The 15,374-nt window shown below is 39.3% G+C and overlaps 1 long non-coding RNA gene across 5 annotated transcripts in view; it reads left to right on the plus strand.

Annotated features, from left to right (window-relative positions):
- Positions 1-15,374, plus strand: part of LOC309622884 — a 745,101-nt gene that overhangs the window by 569,468 nt on the left and 160,259 nt on the right. The gene's annotated exons all lie outside the window — the stretch shown is intronic.

Here is a 15,374-nt window from a genome sequence, read left to right on the forward strand (position 1 = left end):
GATAAAAGAAGGGAGGATGGATGGAAGGAAGGGAAGGAACAGAAGGAAGGAAGGAAGAGGGGAGGGAGGGAAGGAGGGAGGAATGAATAATACATGAAAAGTGTTGAGGCAGAGTAAAGTAGAAGTGGGGGCCAGTTCAGATGCAGTGAATTTCCAGGTAAAAAGATAATGGTAGCATGGAATAGGTAGAATAGGTGGATGCAGCAAAAGATAGGGTGAAGTGTACAGATTTGAGACATTTTAAGGAGACAGACTCAACATAACTGCTAATGAATTGAGTATCATGGCTTGGAAAGAGGTATCAGTGGTGATGTCCAGTTTCTATTATGAACACCTGGGTAGATGAAGGTGCCATTTATTAAGCCAATTAGGAGCAGATTTAAAGAAAGATCTTGAAAGTCTCTAATGGACTTTCCTTCCTTTCTGCAGAGTGAAGTGAATATAATCCAGTCTCTCTTTGAAGACTGAGGAATTTACAGAGGCAAAGCATACTCCTTGGGCTCAGCAGGGAATATTGCCCAGGACTGTAGATAGAGATGCAAAGCTGTAGGCACTGAAGCAGAACCATTTACAAAGAAAATCACAGTGCTTATTAATTAATTAATTTATTTATTTTGGAGTGAGGCGCTTGTCCTTGATATCAGTTTGTTTACTTAACAAATTCGGTCTTTTTCTCATAAATTACTGTATTTCATGATTCTAAGATGCAAATATATTTACAACTTAATATCTCAGAAATTGAGATGTGTTTTACTAGTCATAGTGCATGCCTGAGAATTACTATTTGTAACACCTGAGGCAGATAGTTTATTTGGGAATGAGTCTCCAAGGTCAGCAGTGGGTGAGTGAACAAGGAAGGAGAGAATGTCAACGCAAAGTAGTGTTATTGAATGGCCAGGGCTGTAGGTGACTAGTAAATCATCCTGGAATTTCTGTGGAGACCTTTGTAAAGTGTTGCTCAGAACCACCTGCCTGAGGACATTGCTTACTGTTGGTTACAGGTTGCCCCATGGGGCATGAGCTCTGCACATCTTTTGTTGCAAGTGTGCAAGTACCAAAACTACAGGCATCGCACAGAGAAGTGTCAGAGAAATTCTGGAGCATAAAGCAAGATAGAAGTGAGCCAAAGTCTCCACAAAACTGTTGAATGTGAAGTAGTGCACAAAAGGCATCTGTGGTTTATGATTTAATTGCAGTTCTTTGTTTCTTTCTTTCTTTCTTTCTGTTACCTACAATAATGGTCTATCTTACAACTGATGACATCTTAGATTTAATGGAACACAACAGACTTGTGTTCCTTAGGTAGGTAGGTAGGTTGACCTTGCAAAGATGAATCTTGTTGAAGTGAGATTTGAATAAACAACATTTGTAAAACTAAATTAAGCCATTGGTGTCTACAAGGCAGAGATTGTAGTCCTTTTATCACTTGCCCTCACTGGAACTGTACAGGTAAGTTTCCACATACAAGAATTTCTCTACTATGGAAAGTTTTTCACCTGGAAAGAACAAGTAGAATGGTAGGATGGTAATCTGTCATATAAACTGATAGAGAGGATAATTTTCATTTTTGTTCCTAAACAACTGAATCCTTTTTTTTCAAATGAAGTCTTTTCCAGAACCCTATTTTTCTGTTTTGTAATACATAAAAATGGAGATTTATATACTGATTAAAGCAGGATTTGGCAGTCCCAAGACTCCACAGCTGTATGACTCCTTATCCCCTCTAAGGGGCTTCTGGGGTTTTCATATGGAACCTCAGAGTTCCAACAACAGGATTAGGAGCCTGTGATTCATAGGCGATTGTCCATTCACTCTTATTTTAGCCACAATTCTAACAGGTTTAGTTATTTGGTTTCTTAGCTTAAAACAGATTTATAAGCAATAAATTACAGGGAAGGAATAGCTAGTCAAGGCTGGCGTGGTGATCTTCACACAGAACAGAAGCTGGAAGCTAGGATTGTTAACTGCAAAATTACAGAAAGCAGCTTTTTAAAAAGGACAGTATTCAAAAATATTTAGCATGTGGACAACAATCCAATCCATGTCAATAGTTTATGAAAGTGTCAGAATACTATGGGAACATGGAGGAGATTTTTAGTATTATAAGAGCATTAGCAATCCTCTATTTGGTATAATTCTTAAGGTACTGAAGCATAATATAATTTATAATAATTCCCACCAAAAACAGCTTAAATCAAATAGATTTGATATATAATGTGTCACATATCAATTAGGTGGAACATTTGTGTGAGTAGAGCATTTTATTTCTCAAAGTTATTGAAGAAATAAGACATCACTGTGTGTATTGGTATTCTTTTTTCTATAAGTGATAGAAAATTCAGTTGTAACTTGTATACAGATAAAGGGAATAGTTGAAAGTCAAGGAGCTTCAGGTGGGGTTTGACCCAGTGGTTTACTCATGTTACCAAGGGCATGATTTCTTCTGTTCTCTATTTTGCTTTCCATGTTTCCCATAGGTCTGCCATTTCATGGCTACAGGATGGGTAGTTGCTTTTTCATTTATGTCCAGCAGGAGTGGGGCAGAGGGCAATGAAGGGAGAGACAGAGAAGAGCTAGTGTTCCTTCCTTAATCATTAAGAAAGAGTCCTCAGTCTGATTGGGACAACACAGTTAATATACCAATCCCTGATACAATGACTATAGCAATAGGAATGAGATTGTATTAGTTGTTTTAGGCCAGTCAGGGTCTACCTCTTGAGCTAAAGATGGTGTTAATCCCCATGGGCTCCATGGTGATATACATGGAGAAATAAATGCCTGGGGTGGTAACAGACCTTATCCACACCATTGACTCTCAAGGTAAGTATTGACCAACTGATTCTAAGCTCAACGAAGTCAGGAGTCATCTTTCTCTTGTCCATAAATATAGCTCCAGCATGAGTTACAAGGCCTATCATCACAAGAACTTAAAAAATATTTATTTGTGAATGAACAGATCAATGTTTTTCTGTTTGGAAAAATGCACAAGATTTTAATTTCATTTTTGTGCTTCTTGATGCACCCTGGTTTCAGTTGGTGAGGAGCTTTTTTTGGCTTAACAAGAAGCAGGAAGCATCAGGATCAGTATTGTCAAACAAGAAACATTTTCTCCAAGATGTTCAGCACTATTTACAACACAAAAGAGGTTGAAATCATTTGGAATAAGGCAAAATGAAGTGAGTCATTTATTTCTCTGATTGTGGATATCAAAAGGAAGAGAGAGGAGGTGAAAGAGAAGGGCAGGAAAAGGAAGGAGTAAGAAGGAGCAGAAGAAAAATAAGAAAAGGAAGGAAGCAAAGAAGAAAGAAGGAAAGGGGGGGGAAGAAGGAAAGGGGAAGAAAAGAAGAAAGGAAGGGAGGGAGCTATAAGTAGAATCTGGCTTCAGGGCAGAGGCACTTTGAGATGGTGGTTAGTGTATGACATGAATTTGCTGAGTGTGTGTGTGTGTGTGTGTGTGTGTGTGTGTGTGTGTGTGTTTTCCTGATGAAGTAAACATCAAGCCTAGTTTGAGGCTTTAAAATTGACCAAACAGCTATGAGAATGTAGACAGCAAGTTATAAATCACCCAGTCACTTGGGTGAGGATAAAAGTCCTGGGCCAAATACCTGAGTGTCCACTTCATAATAGGAATAATAAGTCTATTTGAAAACATGACCCAGACCCCAAGCTATAGTTCGGTTTTTTTTGTTTTTCCTAGAGGACTGTCTGACATGTTTATATGCACGTATTGGAATTGTATCCAAAGGGGTAAAAAAAAACAATTGACTTTCTGACTTTATAGCCTGTCATTGACTTTTAAGGTATTTCATGAAATGAAGTAATAACTTCAAGATCAAGGGCATTTTCCTTTGGGTCTTCATCAATTATTTCACTTTCTCTTGGCAATGGCCTCCACCCACTTCTTCTGAAATATCAACCACCGGGCTGACGTTGCACTGGAAAAACTTACTCTCTGCCTTCCTGAATGCGTGTTTCATGCATTAAATTGTTTTAATCACTTCAGCTTTTACTAGAGTTTGGCAATTGGTACATTGCTGAATTGTGTGTTCCCAATTTAATGCTTTTAGAATGTATTTAAGTAAGTTCCAATGCATTTAGTCATTGCTATTCAAATGAAAGAACCATATTTCAAGGAACAGAGTCCAAGGAGAGAGATGAGGTGAGTAATGGGTAATAAGCAAAAACCATCTATCAAGGCACATTGGGGGCTGAAACAGATGGTGAAGAAATGCCCCCGAGTCTATTCCCCTTGGCCGTGGAGGGCCTACTAGTTTTATTTCCAGCAAACATACACTTTGGCTAGCTTCCCCTCATAGCTTCTGGCTGATCTTTCCTATTTTAAGATCTTGGTGAAGTAGGAAACTTACTTGTTTCTCAGACCTAAACTCATGAAAAAGTCAGCCCCATGGGGAAGATAAAGGTCAAACTTAGGAGCCCAAAGCAGCAGCTGACATTTATGAAGGGAGGGCTGGCACAGCCCCCATCCTTAGTACTGGTTTCTAATGGGTGTTAGTAGGAACAGAACAGAGGGACGGTGGAGTTGAGAGCAAACATTCAAAGTAGATGAAGTGTGTCCCCTTCTCTCTACTTTTATTACTCATCCTCCAGGTTCTCAGGACATTTTGTGGCACCACAAATGCCCAAGTTTTAATGCTGGACTTCTCTCTTTCTTTGAAAAATTTACCCAGCTTCTGAGCTTCCAGATCTTCAGGTAGAAAGTAGACAGGTTGATACCAACTTCTCAAGAATGATGTGTGGCTTACACAAGATAATGATGTGCTTCCCATTCCACATTCTCCCTACCCCAGTCTTCTTTGCAGAATCAGGGGAGCTAAAGATGAGCTAAAAAGGCAGGTAGGTCTCCATCACAACTGGGTGTCTAGGACTTAATATTCGAAAAGTATCCCTTCAGGCAATTTAGCAATTTGTATCATATCAGCAGTGTGGCTCATCCAGAGCAATCCTATTTCTATGAATTTATCCTAAGGAGGCATTCACCTAAGTATGCAAGGTGCACATGTAACGATCCACATCACATCACTGTTTATAATAACAAAGAAGTACAAAGCACCTAGATGACCATCAAAAGGGTACTGGTTAAATATGGTACATCCATAGAATGAAATAATATTCAACCTCTAAAAATGATGTGCTAACTCTTTAACAGTATTAACATTTGTCCATGTCACATTGCAAAATAAAAAATGAGTTTACAGATCAGCATGTATAGTGTGATTGCATATATGAATACATGTATCCACAGCTGTATCCATACTTCATATCTATGCAAAATCAGATGGCTACAGAGAGATGTCTGGAAAGATGCTAAATAAGATTTTAACATTGTTTCATCTTAAAGTAGTGACAACTTAGTAAATTCCACCTTTCTTTGTACTTTTCTACCTTAGGTGAATTTTTTTAAAAAAATGGGCCTATGCCATATTTATCTAAAACACTAAAGCTGTATGTTCCCTGAATATTTTTGCACCAGTTTGAAACCCTGAGCACGGATATTTCTATCTCAGTCTGCACTGAACTGTACCTCATCTGTTCTCTAGTGCTGTAATTACCTAGGTAGCTGATTATTTTCCCACTAGACTGAAATCTCCTTTAAAATCAGGATTTCGCCTTTACCCCAGTCCCCAATGCCACATACCATTGCAATAACTGATACTTAGAGAATGGTTTCAATTTTTGAATCTAGAAGTTTGGTGATCTGGAAGCTATTCCACATTCTGGCCTTGCCTGGCAGCGAGGCCATGATCAACACCTTCTCCTGAAATGACTCATCCTAAAACAAAACTAGAATGACCTTGAAGTTTCCTTCTATTCCTAACCTTGTCATTCTGAAACTGAACTTGTTTAATCCTCCCAAATCAAATGAAATCAAAGAATATAACATACATGGATCAGCTTTATAGATTCTAAAATGCTATAAAAATATAATGTGGGATTAAAAATTTAAAAACCCAATACCAATGGTGATAATAGTGACCTGCTGTATATTGATGCTAACATAGAGAAAGCAAATTCTAGTGGGATCTAAATAATTTCCTATTGCCCTTTCTCCCTGCCCTCACCTCTGGGCCTTAATTGCTTGCGGAGTTAACACTGATACTCAGTTTGGGGATAAAAGCAGGACCTGACCTGGATTTGTTCCACATTGCCCATGCCCTAGATTGAAATGTTAAAGGACTTAGAATAAAAAAAGTTGCATTTTCAGTAACAGCTTCACAGTTACTGGGGGAATTAATGTCAGCCAGGCAGTGATTTCCCAGTGGTTGGGTTTGTAGCAAAAGTCTTCAACTTTTATGTGTGGCCTGTTTGAAGTTGAAAATTGTTGTTAGACTCTCCAAAGTTGTTTGAGGTGTCACTCATCCTTCCCTTTTGTGTTGGGGTGAGGATGTGAAGCACAGTGGCTGGGAATAGTTCTGTGACTACCACCCCCAAGGCAGGTCTCTGCCAGGGCCCAGTTGAGCCCATCTCCCAGGGAATTCAAAGCTTTCAGTGCAATGCAGCTCGGCATCCATCTGCAGCCTTATCACCCACTACTCCCTTGCAGGAACTCTCCACTCCAGCAGGAGGGAGGATCTCATGGCCCCAAGAATGTGCCATGCAAATGCACATCTCTAGCATTTTTATTCAACATACAATTTGCCTTCCTAGGATATCATTTTTTTTTTTTTTTCAGGGCGGCAGCAGCACAGGGTAATAATATAATAATAATAGAATAGCAACAATAGTAGTACTGGCAGCTAATGTCTTATTCAGTGCTGATTATAGGCCAGAGACTTCACGTAAGATGATCTATTTTGATTGTCTCAGTAACCCCATCAGATAGAGATAAATATCACCATTTTATGGATGAGGAAATTGAGGTCCAGCAAGCTTAAATGAATTAACCAAGGCCACACAGCTTATAAGTTGGGATTTGCATCTTTGAGTCTGACTCTAGAATCTGTGCTCTTTGTCATTATCAACACCTAAGAAGAAGGCACAGTCTTGGAAGCAGAGAAGGCGACCTTCCAGTCTTGCCTCTGGCACTTACTGATTGTGTGACCTTGGTCAGATGTCTCCCTCATCTATAAAATGGGGGTAATACTGTTTTCCTTGCTGGGTTGCTGAGAGAATCAGAGTTAATACTTGTCAGATGCCTAACCAATGAATGGTAGCCACTGTCACTGACCTTTGTTCATTTTCATTCTAATCATTTTTCTAGATCATGCCCTATTTCCCATTTCTGGCTACCTGAGCCCAGGGTGATGGCTCCTTCCTCCTGACCTTGTATTACTCAGTAAACATTTTGTGTTTATCTCCAGGAGAGACAAAAGAGCTACGAGGAGTCCAAAGATCTAAAGCTTAGGTGTTCCTCTGCTAATAAGCCTGGAAGAACCACACAACCCAACATTTATGGGTCTGAATAGACTGGGAGACATGGCGTCCCAAACAGACATCTACCAGCGTAGAGTAGGGTAGCAATTCAATTCGTGGACTTTGAAGTCAGAGTTTAGACTGCAGCTCTTTGAATGCTCTGGGTGAAGCAAGTGGCTGTTACTATAAGACAGCGCACCCAGTGCTCATTTTATGCCCTGATAGTTTGCCGTTCTTATTATAGAGACTGGGACGCTAACAGTGGCATTGCCCAGACCCCACTGCAGTTAGGGCATCCGTGCAAGACTGGAGGAAGCCCTGAGCGATGGGAGGTGGTGGCTGTGGGCAGCGAGAGCAGATCTTCATTGTGAAGGAGGCTTCTGTCTGGCCCATACAGCTGTAGCACCATTTCCAGTCTCCAGTCCCTGGAGTCAGACATGCTGATTGATGGCCAATGGAGTCGGTGGTGTAAGTCAGCCTTTCTCCGGGATGGGTCCATATACTTGGCTAGTAGTACCCAAACCCAGTTCTCTGGCCCCCTAGGAGCTTCTGTAAGCTACACAGTTATCTTTTAATAAAATTTTCCTGCTTGAATCGACTGTGTTCTGCAACCAAAGGTCTTGACTGATACACTAGAACTGTTACCGTAGACTAATTATTTAACTTCTTTGAGCCCCAGTTTCCTCTTCTGCAAAGTGGTGTATAATAAAGGCTTGCCTCAAATGAAATAATGCTAAATGTAGTGATAATAATGATAAATGTAAAATATTTTTCACAGTATTTGGTACAAATGAGCTCTCACAGAGGACAAGCGAGTACATAGGAAATTAGAATTAGGTGTGATACATAGCCAGCGATGGTAGAAGTCACACAGAACTTTGCAGTCCAAAGGAGGAACACGAAACACAGATTGTCTGGTCAGGAAAGGCTTTTTGGAAGAAACAAAACAAAACAACATAGCAGTGCTAGGTTGAGATCTAAAGTTTGACTCCAAGACAGCCGTGTGCAGGGGCTATGGGAAAGGAGGAATGGTGATGGTTGAGCCTGTTCCAGGAAGAAGGAACAGGATATGTGAAGGTCCATAGAGAGGAGAGAGCATGCCTTGCTTGAGGAACTGGGAGAAATTTATTGTGACTGTAGTGGAAAGTATAAGGAAGGGATTAGGAGAGGGTGTAGGTAGACCAGACAGTGAACAGCCTGGAAAACAGCCTGGAGGGGTTTAGAATTCATTGGCCTTTCCCATGAAAGCCACTAGTCTGGGGAATGCCTAATTTTGCTCCCTCAAGCCATCCTTTTGCAAGTATACATAAACTCAGTCCAACTAGACTGCAAATTTCTGGAGGGTAGGGAATGTATTTCATACCTCTCAAGGGCACTGTCTTTCCTATGTAGCTTCTCCACAAATATTTATCAATTGCACTTGGTGTTAAGTAAAGTTTAATGGAGCATGTACTTTTGTCTGGAATACTTTGTGAAATAGCAAATCGCTTTCCATTTGAGTAAAGACATTTGGGCCCCACCCAACACTTGTATGGAAAGTTTGTTCCCTTGAACTAGCATGTCTTCGGTGCGGTGAGAGCTGTTTACAAAGTGAAGGACTTATGGACAGGATCCCTCTCTCTTTTGGCCTCGTTTGTTTTTTTCTTTCCTACTATGACATTAATTATTTCCTAACCACTTGAGTTTTGTTGTTTTTTTTTTTTAACTTAGAAATCATGCCATAAGGTTGAAAGGGTTATGTGCAGATTTTTTGTTTGTTTTTCTTTTGTAAGATGGTATTTCAGCATTCCGAAGAACACTCTTTAGCCTAGTTGGGCATTTCTGTTTGCAGGATGAAGGGCGAGTCTGGAATCACCCTGGCTATTGCCCTGTGGATTTTGGAGAACATCTTAAAAGGTCTTTGTAGTTTCTTGAGGAAGAATTGAGACTGGAATTAAGAGGAATTTGGTGGATGCTCATCAGGAATCTAACAAATGTTGCCATTTCTTGGGCTAAATAGGCCACAAAAATCCTTTGGTTTTCAATAGTGTGCTAGAGCTGGCTCATAACGGCTTATGAAAACCAGTGATTAAGTATTCAGGAATGTTTTGAGCCTCCTGTCAAACCATTGGTAGCTTGAAATTATCTATAGTGGAAGTATTTATACCATGGAAATCGGCTAGTGTTACAAATCCAGGCTCCTTCTTTCCCTTTCCCCCCAGAGCTGGTTTATCGGCACATCACAGGGTCTAGCCCACGTAGAGGAGAAGTGTTTTATAAGTCCAGATAAAAAGCCTGTGCTTGCAAGCACTGGGAGCAAATGTATGGTTTAAATTCCATGTAGGCAAAAACCATGTGTGTTTTCTTGGGGAATTTATGCCTGACAGTGGGTAGCACAGGAGCTGGCACAAAGTGCTCGGTAGGTATCTGTTGAATGGATGCAGTACTAGTGGGTTGATAGGTATCTCTGCAGCAGCATCAGGTCAGGCTAAACCATTCTCCTGCAGGAATCCTTCCTGAGCTGCATATTTCTCTACAGTCGCCCAGGAAGCAGCTTGTCGCTCTCTGTTCAGCCACCACAGTAGACTTTAAGCTCTCAGAGCAGAATTTGTCTGATTTGTTGCTTTTAACTAGCAAGTACTCAACAAATTTATTTTTAAATGAGTGAAAAGATGAAAAAAAAATCGTGAATAATAATCTTGTACGAGGGCACAGCACTTCATGGTTTCCAAAGTATTTTACGGATGTTGCTTTACTGATACCATAATATCCCTGTGAGTAGGCAGAACAGAACAATTATCCTTCCCAGCGGCTAAAACAGTGCCTGGCAAGTTGAGGACATTAAATATTTGTTGATTTAATTATTGGTTCATCATCCCATTTCACAGATGAAGAAACAAGCTTGTAGAAGTTACCTGACATAGTTGAGTTTTAGTTTGTATCATTTGCATTTACACTATGCCGCCCCTGTTAGTAGTCCCTCAACTTTTAAAAATGCTTTATTGTATATCCTTCCATTTATCCCCATAACAACTCTACCAAATGGGCAGGTATTTTTATTCATGTTTTAGGGGATCTTAAGACTATGACACAAAGTTTTAGTAATATGCTTGAGGATACACAGGGACTTGAGGGTAAAGCTAGTATTAAAATTTATATCGTCTAAGGATTCTGTATTTTATATGATTGTATTCTATTTTACTTACTTGTTCCTTCCTTCAGAGGGAGAGAGATGATCAAAACAGGCTAACTAAAAGCATTGTACCACAGCACATTCAGAAATGCCTCTCAAATATCACCATGAGTCCCCCAAGCTTGTTTCTTTCACTTGAAACACCTTAAAACGTACTGGTGATTAGAATTTGTGCTTTGCCAGTTAAGTCTACTGGAGATGCAAGTTGAAGATTCAAATATAAAATTATAGGAAATTGCCTACTTTCTCTTTGTGAATGGAATCTTGATTTTTTTAATCATCTGAGAAGTTGCTGGTTTTCCATGAATATGGAAATTCCATGATTTTTCTTTTCCTAGGACTCTAACATTTCAAAATGGCCACAGGACTCCTGTAGGAATTATGAAAAGGATACAGAATTAAGCATGATGACTTTTAAATTTATGTTGTAAAATCCAGTGTTATTCCCAGCACAGTGCCTCATTTCCGACGGAAAGCGTGCTGCCAGCTCCCCACTTTTTCTATGGACAGTATCACCACTCATTTTATTAAAGCCACCAGACACTTATGGAAACATGCACGATGCCTTTTTTTAATGTGAGGGAAAAGAATTTTGGAAGTGGGAGCTAGTTAACATTTCTTAAACATGTTTTTTTTATTCTTGTCTTTCCCTTTTCACCTTCCTGAGGATGCATGTGGGTGTTAAATTGTTACCAAAGGGAGGGGACATCGTAACTACAAGGGGATACACACACATAAAGACACACTTTCCCACACACAGGACTTGGCTCTGTTACACTTTAATGGAATGCTGAATGGGAAAGAGGGCAGGGTGTTTTTGATCTGCAGAAAAAGCCAACTAGTATAGCATCCATCAATTTCTTTTTTAAAACAGCCAGATTAACATTTGGGTTGGAAGGCAGTTGTGTGTGAGGGGAGAGAGAATGACTGGTGAATATTTTTCCTCTCTTTTAAAACTTATAAACATATTATATTCTGTTTATAAACATTTAACTAATAAAGAGGAATGTAAAGTGAAAAGTAGATGTCTTCCTTTCCCCATCTCTTCTAACTCCTTAAACAACTTGACCTTTGTCTGTGTAGAATTTTTTCTGCTAATTGAAGAACCATTGATTGCGATTCTACAATTTGTGTTAGTCATCTCATTTGAGGGCGAGAGGTTGATACAAAAATGTATCTTGTGTACATATTATCCTGCATCTTGCTTTTGTTCATTTAAAAATGTATTCTGGGTACATTTCTGTCAGGGTAGACTTCCAGACTTAGGCCATTCTTTTTAAGGGCTGTGTATTGTATTGGCTGTGCATCATTATTATTATTATTATTATTATTTGGCTGTACCATGCAGCTTGTGGGATCGTAGTTCCCCGACCAGGATTTGAACCCGGGCCCCCAGCACTGGAAGTGCAGAGTCCTAATCACTGGACCACCAGGGAATTCCCTGTGCCTTATTATTATTTGATTGATCCTCTATGGATGAGCATTGGGATTGCTTCCAGTATCCGCTGTTACTCACAGTGTCACCTTGAATCTCTGTCTTTACACATTAGAGTTGTGTTTCTCTAAGACTGATTCCTGGGAGCAGAATTTGTAGAGGAAGCAGATTATTAATATTTGTAATTCCAGGGGGAAATATCTTTATTAAGAAAAGGCAGAATTTTCATTGAGCGACACACAGCAAGACTCGGTTGCGTGTAAGACAGGACTAGTTCCACGATTTATTCCTGTTGTTCTCAGTACTAGCTGCTCACTAGATGCACTTGGGGGAGAGGAGCTGTGTGAAACAAACTAGTGTCTAGACATCACCCTGACAAATTACATCAGAAGCTCTGGTGTTAGAGTCCAAGGATCTGTATATATTTTATTAAGCTTCTTAAGCCAGATTGAGAGCCGCTGCTCTAATGAAAGTATCTCCAACATAGCAGTGAATGTGCCATTTTTACTGTTGTTCTGTGCCTATCTAAATATATATATATATATATATATATATATATATATATATATATATATATATATATACACACATGCTCAAACATATACAAGCAAGTATGTTTTATGTAGTTAGGATAATGTGATTTTTCTACCATTGGCTTGGCTGTTTGGTACATTTGGCCTCAATTGCTATCAGTTAGCCCAGAGATACAGAACTATAGTATGTGTCGTGTACAGCTCTGCATACAAATAAAGATCAGGAGAATGATCAAAGAGACAAATGGGAACTCTAATGGGGGAATGGTGAGAAGTTCTAGATGTGATTAAAGAGAAGATAAAAGAGCCATTAAGCAACTGTGCAGAGTAATTTTTAGACTGAAAAATTGTAGACAGTCCTATATAAACAGAATCCATATAGTACATTAACTACCAAGGTAAGTGACCCTTTGTCTTCTACTCCTATATTTCTTCAACTTACAAAGTTTGGTTGGCAGATGGTGATAGGATGCAGGATATTCGAATAAGTGTATACAGAGGGAGAGTTATACTGGATGGGAGCTGTTATTTAAAAATACTCTGCATTTATAGTATACTTTACTATAGTAAAGTATACTATAGTATAGTATAGTATACTTTACTATAGTATATGAATTGCATTCATGGGCATTATTTTATGTGACCCTCACATCAATTCTGGAGAGAAGATGATGATCCCTACATTATACAGAAGAAGAAACTGAGACTTAGAGAGAAGGGAGGAGAACAAGATCATAATGCTAACACACGGGAGAGCTGAAACAACATTTTACTTCTAATTTATGTCTTAGTTGAACTAGCCCCTAAATTTCCAATTATTTGTGTTCTTTATGCTAATATACACGTCACCAGGGGTGAATAGTAGAGAGTGGCGTAGACTGTGGCAATTAGGAAAGAACGTCTAAAGTCGTTCAAATTAAAAATTTTTTAAATACTGTGTGAGGAAAAAAAAAATCTTTTGGGCCAGATTCAACAGACAGACTTTCAATTTGTGACCATAATTTTAGAAAATCGAGGTTTTGCATAACAGAAAACTAGAGGAAGAATCTGCCTTAGAAGTTGACAGCAATATTTCTTAAACACTTAAGAAGATATTGGAAGAAGATTTTAAGCATAGATGAATGTAATCTGGAAGTAGATGCCTTCTAGAATCATTTTCTTTTTGTGTTTAAAAAATGTATATTAAAGCATTTATTTGTAATGCTACTTCCCTCCAATCTCCTCTTTGTTAGAAGACCTTGACATTGCTGAGCATGGTTTTGTCAACTCTGGTAATTTTCATGAACATAACTTCCATGGTGGTCCAGGGATTGCTGTTTGTTGCCTGGAGAGGGAACAAGTTATGACCCATTCCCTCACAAGTTGGATTGTTTTCCCAATTAGTGAGTAATCATCTTGCTGAGAATGTGCAAGGCAGTGTGTCAGGATGAGGACCAGTAATTGGGGAAGTTCAGGACTGAGAGGGTGGGAACAGATTGAGATTGGAAATAGCTGGGAGAGCCAAATGAAGCCAACACCACAATCTAGACAGAGAATGAGGGAGGCCAGTGGGCACAGCACAGACCCAAGGCCTGAACTGTGAGTTTGAATTATTCTAACCTTATACATCAAAGACACAATTTATATTTTTTCTTAGCATTGTCTTCTCTTGATTTTCTCAACCATCCTGTGAATTCAGTGGGGAAGGTAGTATTAGCTGTAGTTTTTAGATTAACAGCAGCAGAAAATGGTTCAACTGCGTAAGGGTCAGAGTACAGCATTGATAACACAGCTGAGACCAAAACTCAGGACTCTGTACAGAAATCCTTGTCTCTGCATCTCATACTTCCTCTTCCAAAACTGCATGGGGGCTGGCCTTATGGTGGAGTCCATCTGGCATCTGACTCTTCAAGAAACAAGAGGACCTGTCTTCAGGCTCACATGTCGGGCATGAAGAGGAAGGGAACTGCTTCATTTCAGCAGGTGAAAAGGGAAATGACAGATGAGCCGCAGTGTTCTGTGTGGAAAGAGAAATTTATTTCTCCCCAGACTGATAGGGAAGGGAAGAGGGGGAGAATAACAACATGGGTGTGGGTGTGGACATGGATCCCATATTCTGTTGTTAAGCAAAGCTGTTTGTAATCTTTGAGACTGTTTCAGGAATGATCTCCATGCCAGAATGCTAGAGGCAAATAAACATTTTAATGATTTTTTTTTAAACAGCAAATTCTGGGAACTATAGACAGGAACTTAATTTTAACTGCACTTGACCAAAATTCTAGGGCAGGCTGTTGACTAGAGAAGCTTTGGAACGTGAGCAAAGAATGTGGCAAATTGTGAGGACAAACATCAGTTCACTAAAAATGATGCAGGCAAGACTAACCTATTTCCTTAAAAAAAAAAAAAAAAAAAAAAAAATGTGACCACATTGAGAGATAATGGGATATAAACCAAGCTGAGCTGAATTTTAGTACAGCTTTTGTCAGAATTTCCTTTTGGAAAAATTAGTGGGCTGCATACCAAATATTAATTCTGATACATTTTAAACTTGTTGGATAGTAAATGGTCTTAAATGTTATCAGCGACCATAGAATTGAATTCCGTCTAACGTTGGGCTTTGGGCAACTCACTACACCTATACCAGTTGTGAAGTCCAGTAGGTATGATAACTTAGTATAGTCATTCCAGTACTATTCAAGTGAAATTGATCTTGGTCAACCTAGAGCAGGGTCTCTCTTGACATGCCACTTGATTCTACCATTGACTCAGTCCCAGTGAAATTGTTAGCAAATATTTACATAAATATGTGCTTATAACATTTTCAGATCAGGAGAAACCTGAGGGGACTGTTGCTTATGATGTTGCAGAGAATTGATTGATCAGA

The sequence above is a fragment of the Balaenoptera borealis genome (genome assembly GCF_965194805.1).
Source record: "Balaenoptera borealis genome assembly, chromosome: 2".
Taxonomy (NCBI): domain Eukaryota; kingdom Metazoa; phylum Chordata; class Mammalia; order Artiodactyla; family Balaenopteridae; genus Balaenoptera; species Balaenoptera borealis.